Source organism: Sus scrofa, chromosome 15 (genome assembly GCF_054392235.1).
Source record: "Sus scrofa isolate SSC_HxYL_T2T_F1_AM1 chromosome 15, Sscrofa_HxYL_maternal_Yorkshire_Landrace_v2.0, whole genome shotgun sequence".
NCBI classification, from domain to species: domain Eukaryota; kingdom Metazoa; phylum Chordata; class Mammalia; order Artiodactyla; family Suidae; genus Sus; species Sus scrofa.
Window position 1 is genome coordinate 91,335,929 of NC_139397.1, and position 18,344 is coordinate 91,354,272.

Here is an 18,344-nt window from a genome sequence, read left to right on the forward strand (position 1 = left end):
CAGATCCATCACTTCCTCCCAGCCACTGAGCCATTTCCAGATTTTATTTGTATTTGCTTCCAAGAAATTCACTGAAAAATGCTGCCCGAAGTGAACTCTCAGAGAGAGGCTGCCAATGTAGTGTTTGACTCCTCTACCCATAATTCCCATGTTTATTTTTGTTACCAAGGGATGGAAAGTAGATGCCCTACTTTGGCTGTAACGACTGAGTCTCTAAGGTTGCTGGAGACTTTGCCATGAATTCTTAGCAACGTTTTGACACAATAATTTTGGAACTTTGGGGGAGGGGTCTGATTTTAGCCTAGGGACATCATTTTGAAAATTGGTACTTGTTCTTCAATTTACTTCCAATTTGTAAACCCAGCCATACATCTTCTTTGATTCAATAGAGCATCACTTTCACATATGGGCCGGATTCATGTATCAACTAGATGAGGAAATTCTGTTTATCAGCAAGTGACACCTTCCCTCCTTTGCACTTCCTACTAATTATGGCTGTTAAGTTTTCAGCATCCTATCACAAAGAGCAGCTCATTAACTTTGATTATTTTTGAAATCTGTTGGCTCCAGGACAGAGTGAAGCTGGCAAGTGCCAGAGGGTTAGAGTCACAGAAATTAATTAGCAAAGAATGAAAGCTCTTATTAGCTGATTTTTTTTTTTTTTGTTACCTTGCTTTTTCTCATTTAACCAGTTCCGAGTGGATCTAAGCCCCTTCGATATGGAGGTAGGGAAAAGGTAAGAGCTAAAAGTTCAGGACCCAAGTAATCCAAGTCTCAAGTCAAGTGCAGGAGCAGTGCACTTGACTTGTTTTCCACCATTTTCCAATGAGTATATCACGATCAGGATTTAGAAAACCCACAAATCAGTTGGGTCCCAAATCATCTTGAGCTGGTATCTATGTTTAGATGATTCCAGAGAGGGTGACCCTTAAAAGCATGACTGGAATCCCTCTGCATAGCAACCTGTTAAAATTCAATTTCAGTGGTCCATGGAAGTCCTCTGTGAAGATGTGGCACTGTGCTGTTATTTTTTAAACAGAAAACTAGTTAGAATCTATTGTGGTAGATTCTACTATTAAGTCTATGTCAATTCTAATTTCTCTTTTTAAATGTAACTTCCTGATGTGGCAAAGTAGTGCTCTCCAGCACTGCTAGGGGCAGTGTAAATTGGTATGATCTTTCTTTGGTTACGATCTTTAAGCAAGACAGCCAAAGGCATGAGATGCCCTCAGAGGCACATACAATTTGACCAAGATCTCCCCAAGTATTCTGACCAAGGAAATAGTAAGAAAAAAAAGTACAAAAAGATTTTTCCACAAGAAAGTTCATCACAGCATTAATTAGAGTAGTGAAATATTAGAAAAACCTAAATATCCCAGCCACTTGAATAATTATACAGCCAGCAGAAGTAAAGTCATAGGATACATGACACAGGAAAAGACTAACTTTATGTCATGATATTAAAGAATTATGTCACAAAACTGTATAGTGTTCTAATTTTTAAGATTTGTATACATATAGCACTTATGAGGGGTAGAATGATCATACATTTTAATTTTTATCTCTGTATGTTTCTATATTTTTCAAACATTCTGCATTGAACAACCACTACTCTTATAATCAGAGACAAAACATTAAAGACTTTAAAAAAGAAACGAAAGAAAGCAAGCACCTCCTTGAGGCATAGCATAATTATTGAAATTAAAAGTTTATCAACAGTAGGGAGTTCCCATTGAGGCTCAGCAGTAATGAACCCAACTGGTATCTATGAGGATGCAGCTTCAATCCCTGCCCCACTCAGTGAGATAAGGATCCAGCGTTGCTGTGAGCTGTGGTGTAGGTCAGACGTGGCTTGGATCCCACGTTGCTGTGGCTGTGGCATAGGCCAGCAGCTGCAGCTCCAATTAGAACCCTACTAACTGTGAACCTCCATATGTGACAGGTGCAGCACCCTCCCCCCAAAAAAACTTTATCAATATCAAGTTCTTATTTTTCTAGGAAGTTGAGAAGGAAGAAAACTATGATCTGCCATGTTCTTGGCACTGTGCTAAAACCTTTTACATATTATCCCACTTAATCATCTCAATAGTCTTAAATAATAAACACTAATACCTTTATCCTTACAGGTGAGGATGCAAAGTCTAAAGAACTTCAGTAGTTTATCTAAGTTTAAGTAACTGATAAATGACAGGGTCAGACTTCAGAATCAGGTATTATGCTTTTTATTCATTGATTTATTCATATATATATATACATATGTAATTATGAGGATTGCTAAAATAGTTTCAGCATAAGAAAAAAATAGACTCATATAACATAGAGAATAACATTGAAATATCCATATATTCACTTTTCAGCTTAAAAAATTAAATATTTCAGATACAGAAGATGATACCTGCGTACTTTTCCCCAATTTCATTCCATTCTCTTCCACCTAGAGGTCACCATTATCTTGAATATGGAGTTTATTATTGCCATGCCAGTTCTTTTTCTTTTGCTACATATGTTTTTATCTTTAAACTATACTGAATCAGTCATTGTCCAGTCAGGAAAATAGAAACCACTCTATGGGAGTTCCCTGGTGGCTCAGTGTGTTAAGGATCTGGCATTGTCACTGCAGTGGCTTGGGTTCAGTCCCTGGCCTGGGGACTTCCACATGCCACAGGCACAACCAAAAAAGAAAAGAAAAGAAAGAAACCACTCTATATATTAGACAGAAGGGACATTTACTACTCAGATTTGGTTATAAAAGTATACAAAGGGCTGGAGATGTAACTAGGATGGGGGGCTATATTCCGTTTCACCCATTTTCCCCTCCAGGGCAATTCTCCTTTTTTCTGTGTGCTCAGAAAGCTGAGTAGTACAGCTTGCCCCAGTGGACTCTCTTGACCTCTGATTTCCAGTTGGCTTTGGCTAGTGGGAAGTGTTGGCAAGAAGTAGAAGGGAAGAGGAGGACAAGATCAGAGCATCTGCTCACTTGGCTTCTTCCCTGTTGGGCTGCTATAGGTTGGCACCACTGCTGCTAAAATAGCCACTGCTACTACTAAAATGCTCATTTTCAGTCACCTCCTACTATGGCGGCTGCCACCAGTGCTGGAAGCACTGCCAGGAATGGAAAGGAAAATGGCATCTCCCTTTCTTGTGTTTTATAATCTCCTGCCAGGTCCGAACAGGCAAAACCTAACCAGAAGCCAGGTGACAAGGGAGCCTAGGACATGTATTTCACAGGTTTCCAGCCCTTTGCAATAGAGGAGGGTACACAGAGAGGCTGCAGGGGTGTTGAGAGCCAACAGCATATAACCAGCACAAGTGCACAGTATTGTTTACATTTTAAAAACTTTACAGAGAGTGTCCTGCTATATGTATTCTTGCTTTTTTGTTTTGAGATCTATCCATGTTAATACATGTGGCTTAGCTTATTCATTTAACTGCAATGATGGTATTTCTGCAAGGGCATAAATGAAGATAGAAACAGGGCATTGGAAGAAAAGAGGTACAAAGATAATATATGGCCACCTACCACGTATAGGTAAAACTAGATGAGAGGGAAATGTTTCCAAAAGCTGTTCCTTCCTGCATTCAACACAGATCCACTGAGCTTCGACAACCATGTCCTAGGCATTGTCCTTGACACAAAGAACAGAAGATTGAAAATGACCTGGGCCCTGCTCTCCACTTGCTGATGCATACACAATTAGATATGTGATTTTCATCAGAGTAATAAGTACTGTGATAGAGTTATGACCAGGGTGCTATAGAGGCACAGAGCTTAATAAATAGAGAAAACAAAATCACAGAGAAATCTCATTTACAGATTTAAAATTTCTAAATAAATAAAATACTATGTTACAAATGGAATCCAATAGCATAATGAAAAAAAACACCATATCCAAAAAAGACTCACTTCAAGAATCCAAAATGCTTCAACATTTTCTTTGGCTGCACCCACATCATGTGGAAGTTCCCCAGCCAGGGAATGAGTCCATGCCACAGCAGTGACCCAAGCCACAGGAACATCACTAGATCCTTAGCCTACTGAGCCCCAAAGGAACTCTTCAACATTTTTAAAAATCCCCATAAACATATCAGTGTAATGAGAAAAGTCATGAATTAAGTGAAATATATCCAAAGGCATTTAACATAAGCTGAAATTTAGCAACTTTGCCCAATAAAAACTTGAAGTGAGGTAGGCTTAGCAGGATTCTATCTTAAATGACACAGATTAGTTAGCAAAAACTAAAAGCAAGCATATTAAATAATAAATTGTTAAATACATTTCCTTTTAAACCAGGTATAAGATACCACTAATAATCACCTTGTTTTGGAAGTCTTTGATAATGTGGCAAACTTTTTTTAAAAAGAAAGAAAGAAAAATTAAGCATTGTCACAAGCATCTGATTGGGAACTATAATATTTCTATTAAAATAGAAAGATGCTCATTAAAATATATGAAAAAGATGTCCATTATATATAAATGAAAAAGCAAATTGCAAGTCCTGAGTGTAATGTGACCCTTTTGTGTGTGTGAGAGGAAAAGAAAAACCCATGAGTGTGTTCATGGCTGTGTATCAGTTTGAATTTGGCCAAAGAAAGAAATGGAACTATATACACTCAAATCTTAAACACTGGTTATTTCAGAGAGGTGGAGAATGAGACTTAGTGGACTTTTTATTACTTTATACATCTTTGTAGTATTTTTAATGAGTACATATCCCTTTTTATCATCTGGTAAAGTAAACAAAACTTCTCATTAGATGGGAGTTAGTCAAGGAAGACTTCCTGTAGTGAGGCTGAAAAGCTCAGTTTGAAAAATGAACCGTAGTTCCCTGAAGATACAATTAGTAAGAAGGGCTTTCTCAGTAGAAAAGAGCAAGAGCAAAGGCAAAGAATATACTAGCGCGAGGACTCCTTGATTTTCTCTAACTGAACTGAACTTTCTCTTTGAAAGAAATTTTCACCCAAGGTAGAGCTGGAGAAGCATTTTCTGGACAACTAACAGAGACCTTTCCCCAAAGACAGAATATAGGCCAGTGGTGGGGGTGGCCCAAGAAACATGGCATCCTTGGCTCATGCTGGAGGGGGCTGGATGGGGACACAGTATCCCTAGGGGCATGGACCTTTCTGTCTCTGCTTGGACACCTCTGGCCATGAGAGCCTGCTTAATGGCTGCATGAGGTAGCACCCAAAGTCAGAGGGAGACCCTTTAGGGTACTCTGCCCTGAGGGATCTCAACTCCTCCCCTTCCACCCATGCAAACATCCCACCATGCTAGTGCCACTCTCTTCTCTCCTCCTGGTCCCCCCAGCCTTCTCCAATATTCTACTCTTTGCTTTTATTGCACAGAGCAGTTCACCTCTCCCAAGTCTCTCCCCCAACCCACACATCCAAGCCCATCCTGATTCGGGAAATCACTGAAGCTTTTTCTTTAGCATAACCCAACTTCTTATGAAGACTCATTTTGAAATTATATGTAGCCAGCATTTGGTTTGTTTTGAATCACAACTATGGTGAGTTTCTCTATGAAAAGTATCTTATATTTTTTTCTATCCACTCTTTACCTTGTCGCCAGCATCTCTATTGGTCTCTAAATATTTTGCTTTTAAAATCATGTATTTCACGGAAGAATTCTAATTTTCTAATAAAGCAATGTCTCACTCAAGAAGTCCAACTGATATGTTATAAAATACCTTCCCATTCAGTTAAATTCAGATGAGATGGAGATAAGTGTGTCTGTAGTCAAGATGGCACTTTAATCAAGAATTGTAATCAGAGTTCCCGTCATGGCTCAGCAGAAATGAATCTGACTAGCATCCAAGAGAATGCAGGTTCAATCCCTAGCCTCGCTCAGTGGGTTAAGGATCCGGTGTTGCCATGAGCTGTCGTGTAGGTCACAGACACAGCTCAGATCTGGCGTTGCTGTGGCTGTGGTTGTGGCTGTGGCATAGCCCAGCGGCTGTAGCTCCAATTCCACCCTTAGCCTGGGAAACTCTATATGCTGAGGGTGCAGCCCTAAAAAGCAAAAAAAAAAAAAAAAAAAAAAAAATTGTAATCAATTTCCAGCCCATATGCCCACTCCTTGGCAAGACTAATCTGTCTCCTGACCCTATAAGTTTGCCTTTTCCAGAATGACATATAACTAGAATCTATAGCTTATAGCCTCTTATGTCTGGCTTCTTTCACTTAACATGATGCTTTCAAGATTCATCCAGGTTGTGTCAATAATTTGTTCCTTTTTATTTCCGAGTAGAATTCCGCTGGGTGGATTCACCACAATTTGTTTATCCCTTCACCAGTTGAGCATTGGGTTGTTTCCAATCTTGACGATGATAAACAAAGCTGTAGCAAACATTTGTATACAGGTTATTGTACAGACATTTTGTCTAGACATTTATCTTCTGTAAGTATCTAGCAGTGAGATCACTAGATTGCAAGGTATTTGTTTAACTTCAAAAAACCATCAAACTGTTCTCCAGGGTGGCTGTACTGCTTTACAGTTCCACCAGCAGTGTTGGAGCGCTCCAGTTACTCTGCCTCCTTGCTGGTGCTTGCTCTCGTAAGCGCTTTGTATTTCAGCTCCTGTGATAAGTGTGTCGTGGCATTTCATTGTGGTTTTAGTTTTCATCTCCCCAAAGTAATAATGTTAAGCTTCTTGTAATGTTCTCATTTGTCATCTATATATCTTTGTGAATCGGGGTGGGGTGTGCAATATCTGTTCAAGCCTTTTGTTCATTTAAAAAATTGGGTTGTGGGGCTCCCGTTGTGGCCTAGTGGTAACGAACCTGACTAGTATCCATGAGGACGTGGGTTCCATTCCTGGCCTCGTGCAGTGGGTTAAGGATCCAGCATTGCCATGATCTGTGAGATAGGTTACAGATGTGGCTCGGATCTGGCTTTGCTGTGGCTGTGGTGTAGGCTGGCAGCTGTATCTCCAATTCGACCCCTACCCTGGAAACCTCCATATACCACACATGCGGCCCTTAAAAAAAAATTGGGTTGGTTTTGGGGAGTCCCTGTCATGGCTCAGTGGGTTAAGAACCTGACTGGTATCCATGAGGATGCCTGTTTGATACCTGGCCTCGCTGGGTGGGTTAAAGGATCCAGCGTTGCCATGAGCTGCTGTGTAGGCCTCAGATGCAGCTCGAATCCCACATTGCTATGGCTATGGTGTAGGCTGCAAGCTGTAGCTCTGATTCAACCCCTAGCCTGGGAACTTATGTAAGTTATGCTGCGGGTGCAACCCTAAAAGAACAAAAAAAAAAAAAAAAAAAGGAAAAAAAATGGGTTTTCATATTGCTGAGTTATGACAGTCCTTCATTGTATATATATTTACTAGGTGTGTTTTGCAAAGATTTTCTTCTAGTATGTGGCTTATCTTTTCTTTTTCTTAATAAGTGTCTTTTGAAGAGCCAAAATTTTAAACTTTGATGAAGTGTTATGTACCAGTTTTTCTTATATGGCTTATATTTTTTTGTATACTAAATAAAAATCTTTACCTATGTTTTCTTCTAGAAGCTTGAATTTTTAAAGTTTTGTACTTAGGTATATTACCTACTTTGAGGTTTTTTGTTTTTTGTTTTTGCTTTTTTAGGGCTGCATCCATGGCATATGGAGATTCCCAGGCTAAGGGTCGAGTTGGAGCTACGGCTGCCGGCCTACGCCACAGCCACAGCAATGCCAGATCCAAGCCACTTCTGTGACCTACACCACAGTTCATGGCAACGCCGGATCCTTAACCCACTGAGCAAGGCTAGGGATCAAATCCGCAACCTCATGGTTCGAGGTCAGATTCATTTCTGCTGAACCACAACGGGAACTCCAGCTTGATGTAGTATGAAGTATAGGTTGATGTTCTTTTTTTTCTTTCTTTTTTGGATATCTAGTATGGATGTCCATTTGTTTCACCACTGTTTTGAAAGAAGATGGTCCTTTTTCCATTAAATTTCCTGAGCACCAAAAGTCACTTAACCTTATATGTGGGTCTGTTTTGTCTATACCATTGATGTGTGCGTGTATACTGCAGCCAACATCAGCATGATTTGACTATTAAAGCCTTATAGTGAGTGCTTCATGGGCCCCTTTCTAGTCTCAAGGGTAAGTATCAATTCCTCTAAATCAAGTCTGGTATTTCTCTTTGTCAGAGTCTGGCTCAATGTGGTACAACCTTAGCTGATAAATCATATGTGTTCTGGATGGCTTCTAAGAAAGTGTTTCTTGGTCTTAAAAAAGATATAAAGCCAAAAAGACCTTCTCTTTTTATATGCTATCACATGACAATGTAATGTATAAATCTGCCACTATCATCTTGTTTTCGTGTGTGAAAAGCTAAGAGAAGCAGAGAGAAGCTCCCCTTCCCTGTGCCCTGACCATGAGTTAACCAAGCTGGAATTTCTCTGACTCCAACCTTCTTGTTACATGAAATAATAAAATTTCCTCAACTTATAAGCCACTTTTATTTGGCTTATGTTACTTGCAACTGAAAGCATTCCAGTTGAGCCCACACTGAACCCAAAGGGGAGAGATTTACTGAAAACACAGTAAGAAACACAAGGGTGGGATTAAGAAAAGCCAAGAAAAATGAAACAGATGAACAGAGATAAAGAGGACTAGAGAGAACATTATAGAAAATAGCCAAGGAATATCTAAACATATAGACATTTAATGTTCTAATAATGAGAACCAAAATATTAGATCTGAACATATATTTGAATACATAGGAAAAAATTTAAATATTACTGAGGGATACCAAATGAGCATTAGCCAAATAAAAAGTCATTTCCCAACATCATAAAGATACCAGTTGTCTCTAATTAATCAGTAAATTTAACAAGATTCCACTAAAAACACTAAGTTGTTTTTTTTTTTTTTCAACTACACAAATAAGTTTGCCCACTTCACAGCCAGCAAATTATGGCCTATGGCCCAAGTCCAGTGCATCCTGTTTTTGTAAATAAGGTTTTGTTGGAATACAGGCATACCCACTGACTGACTTATTGTTAATTGTTGCTTTCACTATACAGTGGCAGAGATGATAATTGCTATAGAGATGTGGGGGCTGCAAAGCCTAAAATATTTGCTATCTGGCCTTTTATGGAAAAAGTTTGCTCATCCTTGATCGGGTTCATATGGAAAGACAAACAAGCAAAAAAGGAAGTCTGAAAAGAAAGAATAATGAAAAGTGACTAGTTCTACCAGCTATAGAAATACATTGGAAAATTACCCTAATTTATGCAATGTGACACTCGTTTGTGAATAGACAATGGACAAAATAGAAAGATTATAGATAGACTCAAATACATATGGGAATTCGGTATTTGGTAAAGGTAGTATTTCAAATGATATTTTTTCAGGGAACAATTGCGCAATTTAGTAAACAGTTTTAGAACAACTGGGCAAGTATTGGGGGAAAAATCAGGTTGGATCTGTACTTACCACTCTGATCAAAATAAATTACACTGAATGATTTCAACAGGATACTCATCAGTTGCTTCCCGGGGAGGGAACTTCTTGAGCAATTTGGCCACAGTGGTGTTCATTCTTTTAATCTATTGAATCTGTTAAAAATGAGTATATTACCTACTCAAAAATTAATAAGGAGTTCCCATTGTGGCTCAGCAGCAATGAACCTGACTAGTATCCATGAGGACTCGGGTTTGAACCCTGGCCTCGCTCATTGGGTTAAGTATGCAGTGTTACTGTGAGCTGTGGTGTAGGTCGAAGACACGGTTCAGATCCTTATTGCTGTGGCTGTGGTATAAGCTCCAATTCAACACCTAGCCCAGGAATTTCCTATGCCACATATGCAGCTCTAAAAAGGAAAAAAATAATTAACAAATAAAATCATTTTTTAAAGTCATAAGACCTTGGGAGTTCCCATTGTGGCTCAGCAGGTTAAAGACCTGGCATTGTCTCCATGACATTGGATACAGGATGCAGGTTTGATCCCAGGTCTTGCTCAGTGGGTTAAGGATCTGGCATTGCCACAAGCTACAGCATATGTCACAGATGCAGCTTGGATCTGGAATTGCCATGGCTGTGGTGTAGGCTGGCAGCTGCAGCTCTGATTAAACCCCTAGCCTGGAAATTTCCATATGCCGCAGGTGTAGCCATAAAAAGAAAAAGAATAAATAAAGTAATAAGATCTAATAATATCACAAGGGAAGACGAATAGTTGAAAAGCTCAAAGCTCTTACAATTTTTATGTATTTCTAAAATAATAACTGTTAACACACCTAAAAAATTTACGATAACTTATAATATTATCAAATACCTAGTCAGTGTTCAAATTTCCATGTTTGTATTTTATTTATTTATTTATTTATTTATTTATTTATTTTGCTTTTTAGGGCCACACATGCAGCATATGGAAGTTCCCAGGCTAGGGGTCTAATCGGAGCTGTAGCTGCTAGCCTACACCACAGCCATAGCAACATCAGATCAAAGCCGAGTCTATGACTTACATCTCAGTAACACTGGATCCTTAACCCACTGAGCAAGGCCAGGGACCGAACCCATAAGCTCATGGTTCCTAGTCGGATTTGCCCCCGCTGTGCCATGACCAGAACCCCTCCATGTTTGTCTTTTAATGCTTCTACAGTTCAAATCAGGATCTAAACAAGAACCGTATATTGTGTTTTGTTTATATACTTCTTAAGTATTTTTTTAAATCTATAGTTTCCCCCTTTCCCACCTTTTTTTTTCCCTTGAGTTTTATTTGCTGAAGCAACCAGGTGTGGTACCAGTTTAGACAAGTTGCTTAACCTCTCTTCTCCTCCACCTATATCCAACCCAACTTATTTCCTCCATAAACAAATGGGTTCATGACCCCTAGTTACATAAGTAATATATTACTCTTCCTAAAGTAATATTTGCAAATTCACTAAAGCAAAATCAAAGTTTTCCTGTAATAGGAGTTCCTGTTGTGGTTCAGTAGGTTAAGAATCCAACATAGTATCCGTGAGCATGCAGGTTTCATTCCTGGCCTCGCTCAGTGGGTTAAGGATCCGTCATTGCCATAAGCTACAGCACAGGTCACAGATGTGGCTCAGATCCAGTATTGCTGTGGCTGTGCTGTAGACTGCAGCTGCAGCTATGATTTGACCCCTAACTTGGGAACTTCCATATGCCAGGTATGGCTGTAAAAAGAAAAAAATTTTTTTAATTTCCTGGAAGTATTACTCTTACCCACTTATATTTCAATACTTTTTTTTTTCTTTTTAGGGCTGCACCCACAGCATATGGAGGTTCCCAGGCTAGGGGTCAAATCGCCCCCATCAGGCTCCCGAGGCCGGGGGTTCTGCACTGAGAAGAGGAGCTCCCCACTCCCCCAATATCTGGCTTTGAAAGCCAGTGGGGCTTGAGTATGGGAGAACCAGAGGGCTGTGGGAAACAGACTCCACACTTAAAGGGCATGTGCAAAACCTCACACACACCAACCCCCAGCAAAGAAGCATTAACTTGAGAGACCCTGTATCAGACCCATCGACTGATTTTAGAGGGCCTCCCAGAGAGGGGGGAGGCAATGGACAGAGTCATTGGTGGCAACCATTGAAGGAGCTCATTCTACCACAAGGACACTGGTGCTAGCAAGGCTATCATTCAGATTTGAAAGAGAGATAAAGAGTTTTTATAGGAAGCAAAAGCTGAACGAGTTCACCACACTAAACAAGATTGACAAGAAATGTTAAAGCAACTTCTCTAGGTAGAGAAGAAAAAACTACAACTAGAAATATAAAAATTATGTGGGCAAAAATCTCATTGGTAAAGGTAACAGATCAACCATTTATAAAGTTAGTAGGAAGGTTAAAAGCAAAAGAAGCAAAATAATCTATATCCACAGTAAGTAGTTAAAGGATACACAAAACAAAAATATCTAAAATATGATCTCAAAAACATTAAATATGGGGGGGTTGTACAAACTATTAGAATGCATTCAAACTTGAGATAATCAACTTACAATAATCACATATATATACAGGTTGTTATACATGAATCCCAGTGTAACCAGAAGCCAAAATTTATAATAGATATACACACAAAAAAGAGAACAGAATGCAAACATAACACTGAAGATACTCATCAAATGACAATGGAAGAGAGCAAAAGAAGAAGAAAGGAACAAAAAAGAACTACAAAAACAACCCCCAAACAATTAACAAAGTGGCAATAAAGTACATGTATATCAGTAATTACTTTAAGTGTAAACAGACTAAGTACTCCAATCAAAAGACATAGAAGTGCTAAAGAGATACAAAAATAAGACCAATATATATGCTGCCTATAAGAGACACACTTCAGATCTAAAGACACATGGAGACTGAAAGTGAGGGGATGGAAAAAGATATTCCATGCAAATAGTAGTCAAAAGAAAGTCAGGTAGCAACACTTAAGTCAAACAAAATAGATTTTAAAATAAAGGCTGTAACAAGAGACAAAGAAGTACATTACATAATGATCAATCCAACAAGAATATATAACAATTGTAAATAGATACCCACCCAACATAGGAGCACCTAAATATACAAAGCAAACTAAAATATTAACAAATATAAATGGAGAAATCGACAGTAACAAAATAATAATAGAGAATTTTAACACCCCATCTATCTACATCAATGGACAAATCATCTAGGCAGAAAATCAATAAGGAAAAACTGGCCTTAAAAAACGCATTGGACTGGATGAACTTAATAGATAATATAACATAATATATTAATATATAATATTACATATAATACATTAATATATAATATATTAATATATTTATCTATTATATATGTGTGTATGTATGTTATTCTATCCAAAAGCAACAGAGTACATATTCTTTTCAAGAGACATGGAATACTCTCCTAGGTAGATCATATGCTAGGCTACAAAATAAGACTCAATAAACTTGATAAGAGTGAAACAGCAAACATTTTTTCTGACCACAATGTTATGAGACTAGAAATCAACTATAAGAAAAAAGTAGCAGAAGACACAAACACATGGATGCTAAACAATATGCTACTAAACAACCAGTGGATCACTGAAGAAATCAGAGACAAATGAAAATAGAAACACAACAATCCAAAATCTATGGGACAGAGCAAAAACAATTCTAAAGGAAAGCTTATAGGGATAAAAGCCTGTCTCATAAAACAAGAAAAATCTCAATCTAACCTTACACCAGAAGGAACTGGAGAAAGAAGAACAAACAAAACTCACAGTTAGTAAAAGGAAAGAAATAATAAAGATCAGAGCAGCAGTTCCCCTCGTGGCGCAGTGGTTAACGAATCTGACTAGGAACGATGAGGTTGCAGGTTCGATCTCTGGCCTTGCTCAGTGGGTTAAGGATCTGGCGTGGCCATGAACTGTGGTGTAGGTCACAGAAGCGGCTTGGACAGCTCCAATTAGACCCCTAGCCTGGGAACCTCCACATGCCGTGGGAGCAGCCCTAGAAAAGACCAAAAAAAAAAAAAAAAAAAAAAAAAGGATTAAAGATCAGAGCAGAAATAAATGAAATGGAGACTAAAAACCAATAGGAAACAGCAATGAAACTAAAAGCTGGTTCTTTGAAAGATAAAATTGATAAGCCAGACTCATCCAAAAAAGGGCCCAAATAAATAAAATCAGACATGAAAGAGAAGTTACAATCAACACCACAGAAATGCAAAGCCTCATAAGAGATTACCGTGAATAATTATATGCCAATAAAATAGACGACCTAAAAGAAATAAATTCATAGAAACATACAATCTCCCAAGACTAAATTGACATAAAAAACCCAAACAACCCAATTTAAAAATGGGCAGAAAGCCAGAACAGACGTCTTTCCAAAGAGGCCATGCAGATAGCCAACAGGCACATGAAAAGATGCTCAACATCACTAATCATCAGGGAAATGCAGATCAAAACCACAATGAGGTATTACCTTGCACCTGTCAGAATGGATATTATCCCATCATTAATAAATCCACAAATAACAAGTGTTAGAGGGGGTGTGGAGAAAATGGAACCCTCCTGCACTGTTGGTGGGAATGTAAACTGGTACAGCCACTATGGAGAACAGTTTGGAGATACCTTAGAAATCTATACATAGAACTTCCATATGACCCCACAATCCCACTCTTGGGCATCTATCTGGACAAAACTCTACTTAAAAGAGACACGTGCACCCGCATGTTCATTGCAGCACTATTCACAATAGCCAGGACATGGAAACAACCCAAATGTCCATCGACAGATGATTGGATTCGGAAGAGGTGGTATATATACACAATGGAATACTACTCAGCCATACAAAAGAAGGACATCATGCCATTTGCAGCAACATGGATGGAACTAGAGAATCTCATACTGAGTGAAATGAGCCAGAAAGACAAAGACAAATACCATATGATATCACTTATAACTGGAATCTAATATCCAGCACAAATGAACATCTCCTCAGAAAAGAAAATCATGGACTTGGAAAAGAGACTTGTGGCTGCCTGATGGGAGGGGGAGGGAGTGGGAGGGATCCGGAGCTTGAGCTTATCAGACACATCTTTTTTTTTTTTTTTTTTTTTTTGTCTTTTGTCTTTTTGTTGTTGTTGTTGCTATTTCTTGGGCCGCTCCCGCAGCATATGGAGGTTCCCAGGCTAGGGGTTGAATCGGAGGTGTAGCCACTGGCCTACGCCAGAGCCACAGCAACGCAGGATCCGAGCCGCATCTGTGACCTACACCACAGCTCACGGCAACGCCGGATCGTTAACCCACTGAGCAAGGGCAGGGACCGAACCTGCAACCTCATGGTTCCTAGTCGGATTCGTTAACCACTGCGCCACGACGGGAACTCCTCAGACACATCTTAGAATAGATTTACAAGGAGATCCTGCTGAGTAGCATTGAGAACTTTGTCTAGATACTCATGTTGTAACAGAACAAAGGGTGGGGGGGGAATGTAATTGTAATGTATACATGTAAGCATAACCTGACCCCCTTGCTGTACAGTGGGAAAATAAAAAAAAAAAATTAAAAATTTTTAAAAAAAGAAAGGATATTATCAAAAAGACAACAAATAACAAGTATGGGTAAGAATGTAGACGAAAGGGAACCTTGCTGTACTATTGGTGAGAATGTAAATTGGTACAGCCAGTACGGAAAACAGCATGGAGGTTGCTTAAAAAATAAAAAATAGAACTAGAATATGATCCAACAGTTCTACTTCTAGGTATTTTCCCAAGGAAAACAAAAACACTAATTAGAAAAGATATATGTACCTCCATGTTCACTGCAGCATTATTTACAATCGCTAAGATGTGGAAGCAACCTAAGCGTCCATTGATAGATGAACAGATAAAGAAGATAAAGACACATGCACACACAAATATGGAATATTAGTCACTAAAAAAGAATGCAATCTTACCATTTGCAACTTAGACGGACCTGGCAGGTAATATGCTAATTTAGAAAACAGAAACAGGCTCATAGTTACAGAGAACAAATTTGTGGTTGCCAGAGAGGAAGAGGGTAAGGGGAGGATGAGTGAAATAGGTGAGGGTGATTAAAAGATACAAACTTTGGAGTTCCCATTGTGGCCCAGCGGAAACAAATCTGACTAGGATCAATGAGGACACAGCTTCTATCCCTGGTCTCAGTCAGTGGGTTAAGGATCCAGCATTGCTGTGAGCTGTGGTGTAGGTTGCAGACCCGGCTTGGATCTGGCATTGCTGTGGCTGTGATGTAGGCCAGTGGCTATAGTGAGTGCAGCCCTTACAAAAAAAAAAAAAAAAAAAGGTACAAACATTAAGTCCGGGGATGAAGTGTATAGCAAAGGGAATGTAATCAATTATAGCATGATAACTTTGTGTGGTGACAGATGGTCACTTGGCTTATCATGGTGATCATTTTGTAATGCATAAAAATACAAATCACTACAAATCACTGTGTTGTACACCTAACTAATATAATATTGTAAATCAGTTATACTTAAAAATGAAGGACTTCAGTCAGCTATCAAACTGAGAATTTTGCATAATCCTAGATACACCCCAGGAGGACTTATGTGTCCTCCAAATTAGTATCATTTGTTAACAGTGTTATTATAGTCTGAATATTTGTGTCCCCCTCCAAATTCACATGCTGAAATCCTAACCCCCAAAGATGACGGGTGTAGGAGGTGGGTGGGCTCCCTGAGGGGTGCTCAAATCATGAGCCCTCATGAATGGAATTAGTCCTTTATCAGCAGCTCCAGAGAGGTCCCGTTCTCTATCCATCATATAAGGACACAGGGAGAAGGTGCCAGCTATAAACCAGGAAGAGGACCCTGACCAGAGAATGGGACTATGATAAAACACCCTGTTCTTGGATTTTAGCCTGAAAAACAGAAGTAAATTTACATTGTTTCTAAGCTACCGGGTGTGTGATATTTTGTTATAGCAGCCTAAATGGACTGAGACAGAAAACTGATGCCAAGAAGTAGGGTGTAGCTGTAATAACAAATACCTAAAAATGTGGCAGCAGCTTTGCAGCTGGCCCATGGGCAGAGGCTGGAGGAGATCTGAGGTGCATGCTAGAAAGAGCCTACATTGTTTTGAACAGACTGTTACAGGGGATTCCTCTGAAGGTTCATAAGGAGGAGAGCTGTAGGCAAAGCCTCATCTAAGAAAGAATACCTCTGTGGTTGTGAACAGAATGTTGGTAAAAATATGACAGTAAGGGCCATTCTGATAAGGTCTCAGACAGACATGAGGAATATGTTATTGGAAACTGGAGGAAATGAGATCCTTGCTATATAAAGTGGCAAAAAACTTGGCTGAATTCCGAATTCTGGTGCTGAATTCTTCTGCTGCCCCCAAATACAGCTCAGGAGGTCACAGGTGTAAACCTCGGTGACCTTGCTCAGAGGTCACAAGCCATGGGTGAGTGGCTGCCTCCCACTAGATTTCAAAAGGAAGCTTAGGCAGAGGGCTGTCTGGGGGATGGGATTGCCCCAAAGAGCCCTGCCACTCCCACTCCCACTATACCCAGTTGAGCTGTGGAGCCATGCCCCACCCTGCCAGCAATTCCGGCCTGGAGAAGCCTGCACCTGGCAAAGTGGGGGCAATAGGGGGGAGGCAGCCTGAAGCTTAGGGGTCCAACCCCCTGCCTCAGTGTATCAGGAAAGTAAGACCTCTGCCCTCATGGGCCTTAGAGTTTCACATCTGCTCAGGACCTGCTACTCCTTTCTTCTTTTCTATGTCTCCCTTTTGGAATGGGAATGTCTATCCCATGCCTATCCCACCATAGTATTTTGGAAGCACATAGTAGGTTTGATTTCACAGGTTCACAGCTGAAGAGCAATTTGACTAAGGATGACTGTCTCACTCATATCTGATTCCAGTGTCAAGACAGAAAAAGAATTTATCTTAACATGGAACAGCTATTCCCTTGGGGTAATGTCCAAGAATAATGCATTATCAAGCCCTCTGTAAGTTCCTGAGAGCCCCTTGGCACATCGTGACCTCTAGATGAGAGACTTTCAACAATCCCCCCTAACATCATTGTATATGTTGTGCTTTAAAGACATGATTTACTTTGAGCCATAATATGGAACAGGGGCCAGGAGAAAAAAATTACCTGGGATGGGCAGAGAGGTTCCCCTCTATCACCCAGAACCATACAGAATCTGCGCCAACCTCTTCCTTGTTCTGCGGAAGTGATTTGGTGCAGCTCACGAACTTCTATCTTTCCATGATATCGAAAACAAACAGCTCTCGACTCCATCTTCGAGGTAGTGGCAGTGGTGTCCGCGCTTCGGTCACCCACATGAAGCTCTTTGTCCATGCCCAGGAGCTACATACTCTTGAGGTGACCGGCCAGGAGACGGTTGCCCAGATCAAGGCTCATGTTGTTGGAGGGCATCAGTCCAAAAGATCAAGCCCTGCTCCTGGCAGGCATGCCTCCAAAGGATGAGCCTAACCTGGGCCAGTGCAGGGAGGCTCTGAGCACTCTGAAAGTAGCTGGTCGAATGCTTGGAGGTAAAGTCTGTGGTTCCCTGGCTTGTGCTGGGCAAGTCAGAGGTCAGACTCCCACGGGGGCTAAACAAGATAAAAAGAAAAAGAAGACTGGCCGCACCAACATTGTCAGTGTTGTGCCCACCTTTGGCAAGAAGAAGGGACCCAATGCCAACTCTTAAGTCCTTTGTAATCCTGACTTTATCTAATAAAGCCACGCAGCACAATCAAAAAAAAAAAAAAAAACCCACAAACAAAAAAACACAGACAACCATCATGCAAGCAAGGCAGATATGAAGAGGTCAATATAGCTTTTACTGAACTAATTACTGGCCCCACCAGCACCACTCATCTTCAAAGGGCCCACAGATAATAATTAACCAAAGGGCT

At 39.9% G+C, this 18,344-nt stretch overlaps 1 pseudogene; it reads left to right on the plus strand.

Annotated features, from left to right (window-relative positions):
- Window positions 1–17,760: 17,760 nt before the first annotated feature.
- Window positions 17,761–18,144, plus strand: LOC100620292 (ubiquitin-like protein FUBI pseudogene; annotated as a pseudogene).
- The last annotated feature ends 200 nt before the right edge of the window (window positions 18,145–18,344 follow it).